General features: G+C 34.7%; 1 long non-coding RNA gene across 1 annotated transcript in view; it reads left to right on the top strand.

Moving 5' to 3' along the window:
• Positions 1-288: 288 nt before the first annotated feature.
• Positions 289-14,671, top strand: part of LOC128072857 (uncharacterized) — a 31,587-nt gene continuing 17,204 nt past the window's right edge. The window contains exons 1-2 of the long non-coding RNA XR_008202466.1: positions 289-357; positions 13,829-13,982. This is a non-coding gene — a long non-coding RNA (uncharacterized LOC128072857). The remainder of the gene's footprint in view (positions 358-13,828; positions 13,983-14,671) is intronic.

Below are 14,671 nucleotides of genomic sequence, written 5' to 3'. Positions count from 1 at the left end.
ACAGATAGACACATGAACATTTCAGGAATGCAGTGAAGTGATCTCGTCAAACTACAAAAGCTTTGTGACCACAGTGATCAATAACTCCTGTTTGGTCACCTTGCTGTACCTTATGAAGTAGGACTCTGTAGGAAAGCTGTTAGTTCAAGGTTTGAACTGGTGGTTGAGCACCTGATGAAGGGGTGTGTCTGGCCCACAGAGCACAGGCAAATTGGTTGCACCTGTGTTCCCAGTGAGACCAGAAGGGTTAGACACACTAGGCTCATATAAGGGCCAGCTGCAGAAAGGATAGATTCTCTTGACTGAAGCTGTTTCCTGAGGAGGTCTGTGTAGCTGTAGAGCCCCTTCACCAGTTGGGTGAGTTCAACTTATTTTGTGTGCATTCTATGGAACCTGTCAGGAGCAATGTTGTTTCTCTGTGAGCAGAATGGATCAAATCCAGAAAGAGTTGGTGGTGTTTCAAAGCATTCTTCAAATAGAGCAAAGACAACGTAGATCTGTTGTATCAGGTACCTAAATGTTTGAAGGTAGGAGTCATGGATTTCCTGGTATGCCAGGAATTTTCAGTCTTCTTCACAAAGAAGAAAACTGTGGTGATGCTTCAACACTTCAATGCATATAACAGCTATATATAGGGGGAAGAAAGGGAGACAATAATAGTACAGATATAAAAATATTTTACTGCAAAACTAAGATTTGGTCAGGAACTCTTCTCATAGCACCAAAACTATGCTTCTGGGAAACTCACTAGATAGATTTTCTAGTTACAAGAAGTTATTTATTGAAACTGCAGAAACTGCAAGCTCTGAGAGAAATACTAGGTCCAAATTCCTAGCTTAGCGCAAATATGGAGCGCGATGTATGTAATGTTATTCTGTCCTGTGATTCCTTTAGTCTTTCAGAAAATAAATGAAGTGTATTATTATTATTATTATTATTATTATTTTTTGTATGAATGTGCATAGTGTGAGCAAGCTGCTACTAGGCAATAATATTCTTACAATACTTCTATGCAAAGCTCTCCTGATGCACTTCCTAGTCTCTGTACTGGGTCTATTCCAAATGGTGCTATCCAGTAAAAAAGTTACAGCTAATCAACATGATTTACCAACAGGAAATAGTACTTCTCCAAATTTATTTTTGCCACTTCAAATTGAAATAATCTTGGCATTTTTTGAAACTTTTTTCTCCTCTATGACAGGATTGGAAAGTTTCTTTTTAGAGTTTCAAATGGCATTGGCGTGTGCTGTGCACCATGTATCAGTAATTGCCAGGCTACAGCATAGACTTGTAATGGAGTTAAGTGTCCCTTGCCTGCAGGTTGGAATGCAAATATAGCTGGGGGAGATAGGGGCTGCTGGGCCCCAAGTCCTGCCCTGCTGCTACCCTGGTAGTGATGCAGGAAAAGGGACACCAGATAAGGCATTGGTAAAGGGAAGACTCGAGCACGTGTTCTGCTGACAGCTGCTTCCCTCATTCCCAAACACTCCTCAGTGACTCTGCCTGATTTCTCCTTTGGAAGTGATCTCACTCAGGGAGTCACTTAAGCATGGCCAGTTACCTGTTGACACTAATGTATCCTGCTCCTTCAATGATCTCTGAAGCAAGTGTTAACTGGATATTTTAATTGCAATGGTGAGTCTTACTTATGGATGTGCTGATGAAATTGCTGTTGTCTGTGGAGTTCAGCTGGGCTAATGTGCACAGCTGGACCAGTGAGAGGGTCAGGGCTGCTCCTATCATGCCTCTCTCAACCACCTGTAGAAATTTGACAGCTCTCCAATCACCCTTTTGGTTCTCATAATGGGTTTAATAAAGGAAGTGCTGACACAATCTTAGCTGCAGCAGCGTAAGTGCTCCCCTTCAGTAAGGGGAAAAGTAGGAATATAAAAATGTCCCTCTTTGTTCAAAATAGAACAAACCAGATGTTTTCCCAGACTATAGTATCTGAAAACTCTTTCACTGATTCCAGTGTGTACAGTATAACAAAAGTGTTCAGGGGCCTCTAACTTCTTATAGGGTATTTTATTGTCTTTATTCAGTAGTTTGGATATTTGCTGTGACAATAATTGAACTATGAAAAACACATTTCTTTAAAGCATGTTACAGTGCTGCTTTTAAGGAATTGCTTGTAAACTGGAATGGAAATGATTTTCATTAATTAATGCTTTGAGTCAATTAGAGCAGTTGAATAAATAAAAATATCTGTTGTATAAAATGTGAACCACATTCACCATTACAACTTTCCAGAGCAATATTAAACCTAATGTTTTCTAAACTAGAAAAAAAAAAATTACATACAAAGAATTGATTTTCTGTATAGTTGCACACTTATTATTACTTGTTTACTTTATAACATGCAACAAAAATTTTAATTATGAAGATACACTATTATATTAGAATGTGGCTAAAAAACAGGAAAAATAATGTGGACAAAAGAAGGTTAGAGGAAACAAGGAAACTCTATTCAAGAGGAAAGTTAGAAGTCACTCTTGTAAAGTTTTACCCAAAGGAACAGCACCACTGAAGCTGTTTAACTGGAGAGTACTATGAATAATCACCATCTTGGCCCCAGGTACACATTTTCTTCCCCAGAACAATAATTAGGAAGAAAAGATAGTCATTCATAAACACTTCAGTGGAGCAAGGGGAAGTTCTAGCAATCCCAGGTGTTCAGAGTTTATAAGCAGTAACAAAAAAGGGAAAATGTGGATAACTGATGAAAATGCTGTTACTTTACTCTTTTAAAAGGAAATTAGGTGATGTATCAGTGCTGTTTAGGGAATTGGAGCAATTCTGAGGAATGAGCAAAACACATACACAAAACTTCTTCATTTTCTCTGAAACAAAGTATGTGTTAGGAAAATCATTCTGCATTAAATATTTCTTCATTTACCGTGGTAAATAATTACCACAGTAATGCTTTTTATGAATTCTCAGGTACTCAGTGGCATGTACTACTGGGCTTCAGGATATTCTGTCATGACAGTGTTAGGTTTTTGTTTCTCTGGGGAAAATTGAAATTCAACTTTAAAATTTACATGGCAAGACTGCAGTGGAATTGTGTTTAAAGGTCCAAGTAGCAAAATGAAGACAGGACATTCTAGTCAAGTGGCATCTTTATGACATTTGTGTTAGAGCCTCTGTTGTACAGTATATTTGTACGAAGGAAATTCAGTTTTTTGTTGAAATTTTTGAACAAAGTTTTAGGAACAAAATTTTACTGAAGTAATTGGACTAAGCCATTGACTTCCCATCAGGGCCTACATTTTTTTCAGGGAATAATTTTCCTGCTTAGTCATACTTGCCAATATTATTTGTATGCTTAAAAAAATTGACATTAATATATTACACGTTTAAGCATACTGTTAGCAGTGGAGCATTTTTCTATCCAATGGATAGGATAGAGGTCTAATAGCTTACTATTTCCTGAAATATAGACTCAGCTTTGCCATTTCCTTGTGTATTTATGTGAAATCAAGAAATGTTTTCTTCAGTGGATGTCTTTGCCAGAGTTGCTGTATCTTAACATCTCTACAACTGTTGTTGGACTTTATGGGGAAAACTGAACAAAATGTAATAAATACATTTTCCAGCCAGCTTTGTAACCACCCAAGGGATTTTAGTAAAGAACAATAAACATTATTATATCTTCCTTAACAAATACAGAAAAGGCATAGTTCATTCTGAAATATTTTAAAATAAAAGTTAATTCTATAGAAGCATGATAATCTTCCATGGGAATGATTGGTTTCACTTATCACTTGCTGTAAGTGTTTTGCTGAAGTTCCAAAGAGATTTTTACCTGAAAAATGTAAGACACCTTGTGCTTCCGTGGTTTTTTTTATACCATCCAACATTTTCGCCTTGCTCAAACACTCCAAATTACTAGTGTTCTGTTGTGTGTTAGGGTTTTTTGTCTTAACAAAGACAAAATGTTATACACATTTATTTTCAGTCAGATGGTTTATTCCAGTTGAATATTTTATAAATGAACACTTTAGCTAAAGCCAGAACCCTCTGTACTGATGACCAATTAAAAGGCAATTAAATTTTTTTCTTCACAGTCATGACTGGAAACGCACCAGGACTCTCGTTTTTATAGTTATGTAAGGAGCTTGAGACATCACATGAGGATAAGTGTAATTAACGGGCACAAAGCATTGTCTGGCTTTGCAATATCCTGTTTTTGCGAGTGTTCAACACTTTATCGTTCAGTCATACTACAGTCTTTAAGTCAAGGTGATGTGTGGCCTCAGTGCTCTCATGCAGTTCTTTGCTAGGAAGAAGGTGCTGCCTGCCATTGGGTCAAGGAGCCTACCAGCTCCTCATGGGCCATTTGTACCCATAATTGCTTTCTTCATGTTAGGAATTTCAGATCTGTCAGATGCGAGTATGCATCGTGCCTTTCCTTGAGTGGCTGAGATGCAGTTGTCCACTGCCCGGTGCAGCTATGGCTGACTCTAAACACCTATGTAGAGGTGGGTGCTGAATTCATTTGAGATTTATCTACAGTTATACAACATTTTTCTTATGATCCTGTATGGCCAGTCTGTCAGAGCAAGTGGCAAAATTGTACCTTTCAAGGAATTAAACTTGTAGAAAGAAACAATTGTTTCAGTTTGAATAGACTTTATCTCACACATTGAAATTGAGGTCAATTAGTGCTGTCAGGTTGTGTCATCAGAATACATCTTTTGTTTATATTTGCAGTGCATGTTTGGAATGCATTTGGATTTCTGTGTGTGAGACAGCTTTTTCATACTTCGTTCTATATTTTACACAATTATCTCAAAGTTGTTAGTTTGCTTTATTGTTTTTTTTTCTTTTTGTCATAGGAGCAACTATACCTAGCTTCTTTTAACAAAAATACTGCAAAAATTATTGATAGGAAGCAATGTTTACCTCAAGCACTGGAGTGAAATAACCACAACATATCTCTATATGGGGAAACCCAGAATCAATGTTTTCGATGGCTTTGCTTGCTGATGCTTTTATACTGCTTGAATTTGAATGGGTTCCCTCTTGTACTTCATTTTCTTTCCCAGACAGCCAGCTGGTAATCCTAATCTGGACTATGAAATAAATATGGAAAATCATTTCTCTAGAAAAAAAGGTTCTTATGTGAAATGCCCTTCTCCAGCCTTACCACCTGAGGGGCTAGATTGCAGCCACATCCCAAGATGGTTTAACGTTTGGCTGCATGGGACACTATCCCAGGATTCAGACTTATTTGGAAAGAAAACAGGTTTTATAAACTTTACCTGACATATCTGCCATCAACAGCACTTGCATTTGTAATATAATCTGCTTTGATGTTTGGTAAATGCTACTGTGCTCTTTCTCCCATATACATTTTGTATCTGTTTCCACTACACTTCATTTCCCTGAGTTTTTTTCTATATATATACTGGGATTAAAAATTAAGTACCTTGTTATGTGCATAATGATCAATAAATTTTATATTGTCTGTCCTTTAATTCTAAAAATTCTATATTTCCTAAGCAAGCAATAGGGAACATTTTCTTCCTAGAGTAAAATAATAAACACTGCTGTAACAATTGTTTAAGGGAATAATTTTTTTTTTTTTTTTTTTTTTTTTACAAAGCTCCATTCTTTGTCTCAACTACTTGAATTTTAGTATCAGTGTCAGAATGAAAGCTACTTCAGCAATTGTATATCTACTTAAAAACAAGTTTTCTGGCTATAAGCTTTCTCCTAGAAAGCCTGAAACCCCATGGAATTATATCAAGCAGGTTACTAGTCATCCTAGTGTCAATTTTAGCTGACATATTAATCCATCTCTCCCATGACTGCGCTATGGTACGGCAACCACATTGTATTAATCAGATGGATAGAACTGGATGTTATTTTTCTTTTAAGAAGAGAGTGTGGGAAACTGCACTCTTTCAGATGTAGTATGACAATGAAGCAGAGATCTAATTGTCTGATTGACTGTCAAATTTTGCTTTCTGGAAAGTATTAATTTATTTAAAAGACTAGTTTGATCATTCATTTTATCATAAACACAGAAAATTAAGTGAAGAGTAACTCCAGTATTTTCTGATTGATGTATTTGAGACATAATCTACTCTTCATTTTGGTTTTTATAGGTATATAACATTTTAATAACTCTTCAAACTGGCTTTACTCATTTATATGTACCCTTTTATATATAGTTTGAGTACCTAATGGTATTACTGAGATATAAATGCCAAAGATGCATTACTTGAATAACAGCCAGTGTAGCTAAAAAGTGAATCATGAAATCTGGTGGATGACATAGCAGGATAAAGACATGTATTTAAAATAAGATATGTACTAAACTTCTTGTGTCCCTTTTTCCTACTGTTATCTTGCTTGTTATTTCTAAGGGATTTATAACTCTTAGTTGTCACAGTAATGGTAAGATTTATATATATTTTTAACACGTTTACACTGTGTGGGACTGATAGACTGATGATTTTATGGTGCAGGTTTTGAGTTGTTGACTACTGTGCTAGGAAAATACCTCAGATCCTGAAGCACTCTAATATTTTGATTTTTTTCAAATAGAAAAGACCTTCACTATAGCAAGAAGCCACTCAATTCTTTGTTTTTCATTTTTGCCCTTCATATTCTGTCAATTTCCCACCATTCCTAATGTGACTGCTATTTTCTGAAGTTATTTGAAACCTGCTTTTTTCTAATAGACTCAGGCCACAGCCTTTTCCTTCCTGCATGTACTGGGAAGCAATGTAATGTTTGATTCTTATTTTTTTCATTATTTGGAAACCAAAATTAATTATCTCAAAGTTTGTCATGAGAAATGGAAAAGTCGTCTTCATCCAGTAGTTACAAAAATTATTTGAAAACTATGGTTTAGAATTAATAGTTCAAAAACTGATTTCTTAGATAGCTATTTCAGACTGTTAATGTTGGTATTCCAGTCTGTTCCACTGACAGATTTTTGAAAAGCAGGTAATACCTCCATGTTAAACTACCCTAAGTCTAAAGAAAAGAATGAAAGAGAACAAAGAAAAATAACAATGAAAGAAGATAAGAGAAGAAAAAAAGAGAAGGAAGGAAGGCAAGTAGGAAGAAGGGAGAAGAATGGAAATGCAGGGACAAAAGCCTATGCATACATAAAAGGGATTTTCTGTCAACAGCCGAAGTCTTGCTATGTTGCAAATCAGTTTAACCCAAATACATTCACTGTGCAGTACGCAGTCTTTGAAATAAACAGCAAGAAAAAGAAAACCCACATTTTTCGTGTTTGCAAATGACTAACATTGTGTTTACCAAATACAATTTATTTGTGCTGGTATAAACAGACATTAGAATATTCCATTTCCCTAGAGACTTGCAAGGCCCTTTTTGTAACAAATAATTTGTTGATCTCTGCATTTTCAATTTCCAAAGTTTCAATGTTGTTAATGATATCATGATAAGATTTTAGGAAACACTTAAATGAAAGTTCTAATATAGTCATTTAAAATCTGTATAGTCAGTGGAACAGTTTCTTTAAAATTCTCAGCTTCCAGAGTAAATCTTAACGTATTCCCTTGTTCATTCAATCTGCAGCTCTGGAAAAATAACACAATAACAGACTTTTAACACCCAATGGATTTTGGGCTTCAGGCCCTGAGGCTAATAAGATACAGTGCCAGTAGCAATCTTAGTAGACAGAAAAGAGAAAAACACTAAGGGAAAATAAAAGTACTTATTTACTATTGAGCATGTTTCTTTTTCTACTTAAGCCTCTCTGTATTTGGGAAAGCTGGGTTGTGTTTTCAGGTGCTCTACTAAGACAGACTCACAAATGGTACACGGTCAATGGAAATGTGAACTGCTCATTGTAAAATTCAGTAAATGAATTTTATTTTCTGCCCTGTATCTAGTATAATTTTGGGTAATGTCTATGCTACTGTTTGTGCCTGACACTTTAAGATTTCCTTTACCTTTCTAGGTACTACTGGCTGGATGTTGGCTCTCAAAGAATTGTGTTTAGTGGCTCGATATTCAGATGTAAACAAGCAATGAATGGCGTCCCTCAGAAGTCTATACTGGGACTGATAGAGTTTAAAACCTTTGTCAACTACATGAATTTAGTGCAACTCTCAGTAAGTTTGCTCATGATACCAAGCTGTTTGATATACGAGACATGCTGGAGGGAAGGGTGCCTTCTGAATGAAGAAATTCTTTGCTATGAGGATGGTGAGGTACTGGATGAGGTTGCCTCATGAAGTTGTGGATGCTCCATCCCTGGAACTGTTCAAAGCCAGGTTAGATGGGGCTTTGAGCAAACTGGTCTAGTGGAAGGTCCCTGTGATGGGGATCTTGGAAGTAGGTGCTTGTTAAGGTCCCTCCTAACACAAACGGTTGTCTGATTCTATTAATAAGAACTACATTTCTTCATTCTTATCACACCTTAAAGGCTGCACTGAAGTTCACCCATGATGTGCTTAGCACAGCCTGTCAAAGAAATGGCTGACAGGGCACTCATGTTGCTTTTTAATAATTTTTGTTTGTAGCTTTATTTGAAGACATCTAGAGCCAGATGTCAATAAGGGGAGCCTGTGCTATTCTTTACTTTCTTAGTAGTGTCAAGGCATGTTAGGAGTCCTAAGCAGGAATTCTAAATATGTGTGCTCATATAGTGCCAAAAGTGCTGAGGAGAGGGAAAGCAAGTCTATGTGGTGCCTTCCTATGCTGAAGTTCAGTACAGCGCTCTGAACTGAAGGGCACAGCTAGCAGGCTTCAAACTTTAGAGCTTACAGACTCCTAAGTATGCAGCCAACATGGCTGGATGTTGACTGTGCTCGTGCAGTGCCCACTGTCCTCAATCTTTAACATGCATTTTGTCATGACAATGCTGTAAAGTAAGGAAGTGTAATTAAAATTTATTTGCAAACAGGAACTGAGTCACAGAGACACACAGCTGAACTCTAGATGTTTTCAGGTGCTTAGTTCAATTTTTGCCAAATGGCCTGGAGGGGGGACTAAGTCTGAGATTGGAATTAGACAGGTGTCTAATTAGACAGGTGCCTGTAGCAGGGCATATGGAATTAGATGATCTTGAAGGTCCTTTCTAACCCAAACCATTCTATGATTCCATGAATTAAGCGCTGTTCTTTCATTTCACTGGTTACACTACTAAATCTTCTTGCCTCTTGTTCAGCAAAAAAAAAAAGAGGAAAAAAAAAAATGTGGAGTAATATTTGCTTTGATTTTACTACTTCAAATTGTGACTCTTACTCATTTTTTTAATAAATAGATGAACACACTTGTTCTCATAAGTTGCAGACACTTCAAAAATGTATGCAGTTAGAGTTATAGACTATTGGCATACTAAGTTTTTAATCTTTTTATTAGCATTTACTTTTTTTTTAAGATGTCTGTAAGGAAGGGTGTTCAGCTGGTTTTCTATTCTGTTAAATATGTATTCTGTAGCAAACATTCTTAAAACACTTAAGTTTGATTTCACAATGAAATTGAATTGCTGGATTATTTTTCCTATGTATACTGCAGAAACAAATCTTTTTGGAAAGAGGTCTTTACTGTCATATTCATTTTTCTAAATTGAGTGTCAGGGCATGTTAGGTATATTTAATAGCATTATAATTGCAATTTTAGAAAGATGCAAAATATCAAGACATGCCGGATTTTCTGAACAGCACTGCAAGCATACCTGCTGTATTTTAATTTAGCAACCTGTTAAACAAAATTAAACATGTTATGTATCCTCAAGGAATATGAGGGGCAAAAGGTTAAGTACCGCTGTGAACTAAACTCATCTTGATGAATAAAATGTGTATTACTGATAGGAATGATTGCACTAGTTGTCAAACAGGATTTCTGGCTTTTTGCCATGGGAAGTCCTAGTACAACAAAACATTCAACTCCATGCACCATTTTGCCATGAATTCAGTAAAAGAACTCAAATGTTTTGGACTATGTTAGGTAAATCATACCCCAAAGCCCTAACTATGATAGAAAATTATTTCTCATCATAAAGAAATAGTGTTCAAAGAGCAGTGAATCTCTGGAGCAAACCAGTAAGTGGGGACCTTTGCAATATCAGTGAAGTATATTGCTGGAATGAAAAACAAATGAAACTAAAACAGGAAAACAACAATCTGTTGTTGCTGCTGGTTATTTCCTTCTTTAATTCTTTTCTAGTTTTAAGTATCTCTGAGAGTTGTTGGGGATTTTCTTTGGAAAGTTTTCCATTGTTATTTCTCAAGATATGAAATATATAAGCTCCATTTACCAGAAAACTAAATTTATCAGTGAAGTTAGTAAAGACTAAATAATTGCTAAATGGAGTAATTTATGGGGTTAATCCAAACCAGTAATTCATAGTTTGCAAAATTTTACTTTGAACACAATTGACATTAGTGCACAAACTACATTTCCATAGGGTTTGTTTTCCAGTACCTTATGATGGTGATGAAAATACCTGACCTTAATTTAAAAGAAAATAAACGAAAGAAAATATATTTTAAAAAGTAAATATCTTGGCTTACTTTATTATGCAATTAATTATTTAAATATATATATTTGAGTACAAAACTTTCTTCAAAAGGCACCTCAAGGATAATGTATTTTGTAAATTGACAAACAGAGGGAATGAGTTTGACTAGTAGAAGCAAATGTAGCACAAAATGTTTAATAGCTGCATTAAACAGTACTTAACCAGAAATATTCTGTTCAGCAGTACTGTTTTGGGGGCTATGAGTGAGAGTTTCCCATCTTGGATAGCAGATTCAATTTTGTATATATTTTGTTCATACACCCTCTCTGGTTCTGTGCATTTTTAGATGTTCATTTGTGTAAGCTGTTAGAGCATAAACTGTACTTTGTTGTAGGAGTTGGTAAGCTTTGTTTTTTGAAGGTAGCATGTTAGTAATATCCTCTAATAATAAAAACAGATGGAACAATTCAGTTAAAAACAAAACTTATATAATCTAGCAGATTATATGACTTGTAGTAACTTTAGAAATAACTTAATATTTAAACATCCCTCATACAAGTAAAAACAGCCATGAAAAGTCATGTAAATTAACAACTACAACTTCCAAAATCATGCACATATATATGGTGGTTATAAAATCTTTAAATATGTATGTATATATATATATGTGTGTGTGTGTGTGTGTGTGTATATATATATATATAAAAGAATGATCTGAAGAATTTTTTTATTTCCTATTTCTGTTCTCAATCAGGGGAAGAAAAAAAAAGTTGCATAGAATTACCTGTGCCATTATGCTGCTCAATGCACTACATCTTCATGCAAAAGTCATTGTTTTCCAAAATGTAATGAGAAAGAGAACTGAGAGTGTATCTGTATCCAGAAAGTATCCAACTGGCTGATTGAATGGTTTCTTCAGTATCAGTGTAATTCATGATAATTGCTATACTATCCTGCTGTGACTCATAAATCACTGGCCAAAAGACTTCTCTTTATTTTTATTTCTGATCTTCATTCCACTTTTTTTTTTTTTTTTTTTTTAAGCCAGAGATGCTCACAAGTTTCCTATAAGCGTGAGATAAATATAAAGTAATTAGGTATGAAGCAGGGAATCAATCTAGGACTCTGAGTTTAATAGAATGATCATACAGCAGAATAGTTAGGAAGAAATCATTTAAACCATCAGTCAAGAGCATAAGGGCAATACAAAAGGCAAATGGGATGGAGAATTGTTGGGTGAGATACAGAATATAAAGAAGCAGAGGTATCTACAGCATACATTGCCTTAATGGAATACAGGGTTAAATTACACAGGTGACAGATAACTTTTAACAGTCTAAAAACTTGGTGCGAAGATGCACTTTTTTCCCATTTGCACAGTACTTTGATCCACCTATAATAAAGTTGTAATCTGAAAAGCTCTGCCATCTCACAAATGCTTATCATAATTAAAAGAGAAGAACTTACAGCAAAATGTAAAATTAAAGAAAATGCTTGATTTTTTTGTTTTTGTTGTTTGTTTGCTTGTTTGAAAATATATATATATATATAAAATTTATATATATAATATATATATATATATTTTAATATATATATATTATATAAATATAAATATATATACACCCAGAGGCTACATAGTAAAATTCTTGTTCTTGGGTATTCAGTGAGTTTTGTCAATTATTCAGATCAATAACTCTACATGGTGAAGCCAACACTTTACTGATAGAATCCTTTGAACAGCTAGCACCAGTGAAAATAAAAATTAGAAAGGAAGTTATTCTGGGCATTTCTGATCTTAATTGAAATTATTCCATGTTTGTATCAGTAAAGTCAATTTTTCAATCCAAGCAAGAAAATGAAAAGGGAAGCATAGATTCAGAAGTGATACAGAAGATCATGAAGGTGCTTTGTTTGATGCCACTTCATCAAAGAAAAGGAGACAATTAGGTTTTGTGGAGAAGAGAGTATGAAACAACAGAATTCATCCTTGCTGTTAATGCGATGTTGTTAGCAAATAGAAGCAAACGTGAGCTTTTTTTTTTTTTTTTTTTTTTTTTTTTAAACCAGTTCCAGAGGCTCCTCACATAAGAGCATTTTTCTTTTTGGCTTAGGAATTTCCACATTATCAGGTAAGTTAACCACTGAACTACAGTGCAAATTAAGTGCTCTCCTTTGATATCTTTGTAATGGAGATGTTCCATCAAAATCCTTTTTAAACTTTGTGCTCGAGCCTTCCTTTTGCAGAACAACACTCAATTATTTTATGTCTTATTGAAAATTGAGACAGACTTTTGAAAACAAAACGGCACATAATGATGACTAAATTAAAGATGGGTATGCTAACTTAACATTTATTTTCATTTTCTCACTAATTCCATTAATCAGTAAGTATCATCACCATGTTCTCGTATATGCTGATGAATTTTCATACTGATTCTTTAACTAGATTGAAATAAAAATTAAGTGTAGTGTTCACTTGGGAGAAGTAGGAAACACTGAAGTGGAGATTTCAACAGGAAAAGAAAATAAGTTTCTCTTTGTAGTTCTTACAGTTTCTTCAAAATTCTAATTTAGATAAAATTAGATTACATAGTAAGATTAAAGGAGTTTGAGTTGTGGGTTTTTTTCCCCCCAAATATTTTTGGACTTATATTTTATTAAATCTCAATAAAAATACAAACTCAGTAAGTGAAGTTGTTTGAAGTTTGTCTTTTATCTGGACAAACAAGAAGGAAACTCTCAGGTTATGAAGTACTATGTATGTTGTCATTCTTATATCAGGACAAACACTAAGAAAATCTAGGAAACAGCCTATGTTTGATATTTTTCTACTCAGGTCAATTATCAGAAAGAAAAAATAATTCCAAAGCACTATTTTCAGTTTTCAAAAGATAAAAACAATAAAACAAAGCAAAATCCCTACAAATGTACAATATACAAATATATTTATGGTGATATTTTGCAGGAAAGTATTTGCTAATAGAATACTAATTATTAGGGCTCCTTATGTGTACATTTAAATAGCTACAGTCCAGAATCTCATTCAAATATTTTAAAAAATTGAGGTGTACAATGAAGGGTGAATAATGCTTCTGACCTAGGAATGGAAAGCTGTTTGCAATTCATAATGAATAAATTCAAATGTACAACAAGCTAACCAGCTGAATATAACAAGCAAAAGTTTTCTCAATTATGTTTTTGTTTGTCTGGTGGTCGGTTGGCTATTTGGCTGTTTTGCTTTGGTTTTTGTTTTGTTTGTGGCAGCCTGCTACCTGCTTGGGGTTGTTCTTGTACTGATCAGAGACAGAGAGTAGCATAGCTCAGGCAGAATACAGAACTCCAACCAGTGGATTTCCTTTTTATTCCTTACAGCTCCAGGGCTCCTACCACCTTCCAGAACATGAGATGGCTGAAATGAGAAAACTGTCCATAGCTGCATAATCCATACCAGTGAAAGCAGATCTACAGGCATTTAGTAGCAATCAATCACTTATACATTCCTTGCTGCATGCTGTCAAAGATAGGTGTTTCATTTTCTCTGTTATGCTGTAACTTTTGATTGCTATATCAGGTATCTGTTTTCTTTTTTTTTTTTTTGTTGTTGCTTTGCTCCTCTGAGAGGTTCTGGAAAGAAGAGTAGCACTTGGGCTGGAAGGAGAAATGCTGCTCCAACTCCACTAATCAGAACATCATCTGAGCATTCTGCTGTCCATTCAAGAAGAGTAGATAGAAATCAGTTTAATATTCACTGCTCTGGGTGGAAATTGGAAAGAGTTGGTACTGCTCCTCCCCACAGCAATTTTGCAAGTTAGCTAGTTTGTACTTAGATACTTTTCCTCTCTAGAACTCTTAAAAATTTCTTTTCAGAGATGTGATCATTCTAGTGAATAATATCCTAACAGTCAACACGGACAGTTTGACACAATACTTTAGCAGGCTGACCAATGGAGATAAATTATATTAATTAGTAAATTACATTTTTATGTAACCCCAATGGACAAGAAATCAATTATTAGATGTGCGTACCTGGAGAAAAAAATAAAGCAAAATAAAAGTGAACATTTTTACAGTAATCACTGTGTAATCTAGATTTATTCTGTGCAAGTTTTTGGAGGGAAATATAGCTGTTTTGCAAACAAATGTAAAGATTAACTATGTACAGTAATTCTGAACCTTAAAAGTAGAAATACAAAAAGATTTTAAAAATCAGTGTCT

This window comes from Tympanuchus pallidicinctus, unplaced genomic scaffold, assembly GCF_026119805.1.
Source record: "Tympanuchus pallidicinctus isolate F22 unplaced genomic scaffold, pur_lepc_1.0 scaffold7, whole genome shotgun sequence".
NCBI classification, from domain to species: Eukaryota; Metazoa; Chordata; class Aves; order Galliformes; family Phasianidae; genus Tympanuchus; species Tympanuchus pallidicinctus.
The sequence above is the reverse complement of the archived record's forward strand: the minus strand, read 5'-3'. Positions and strand labels throughout refer to the sequence as shown.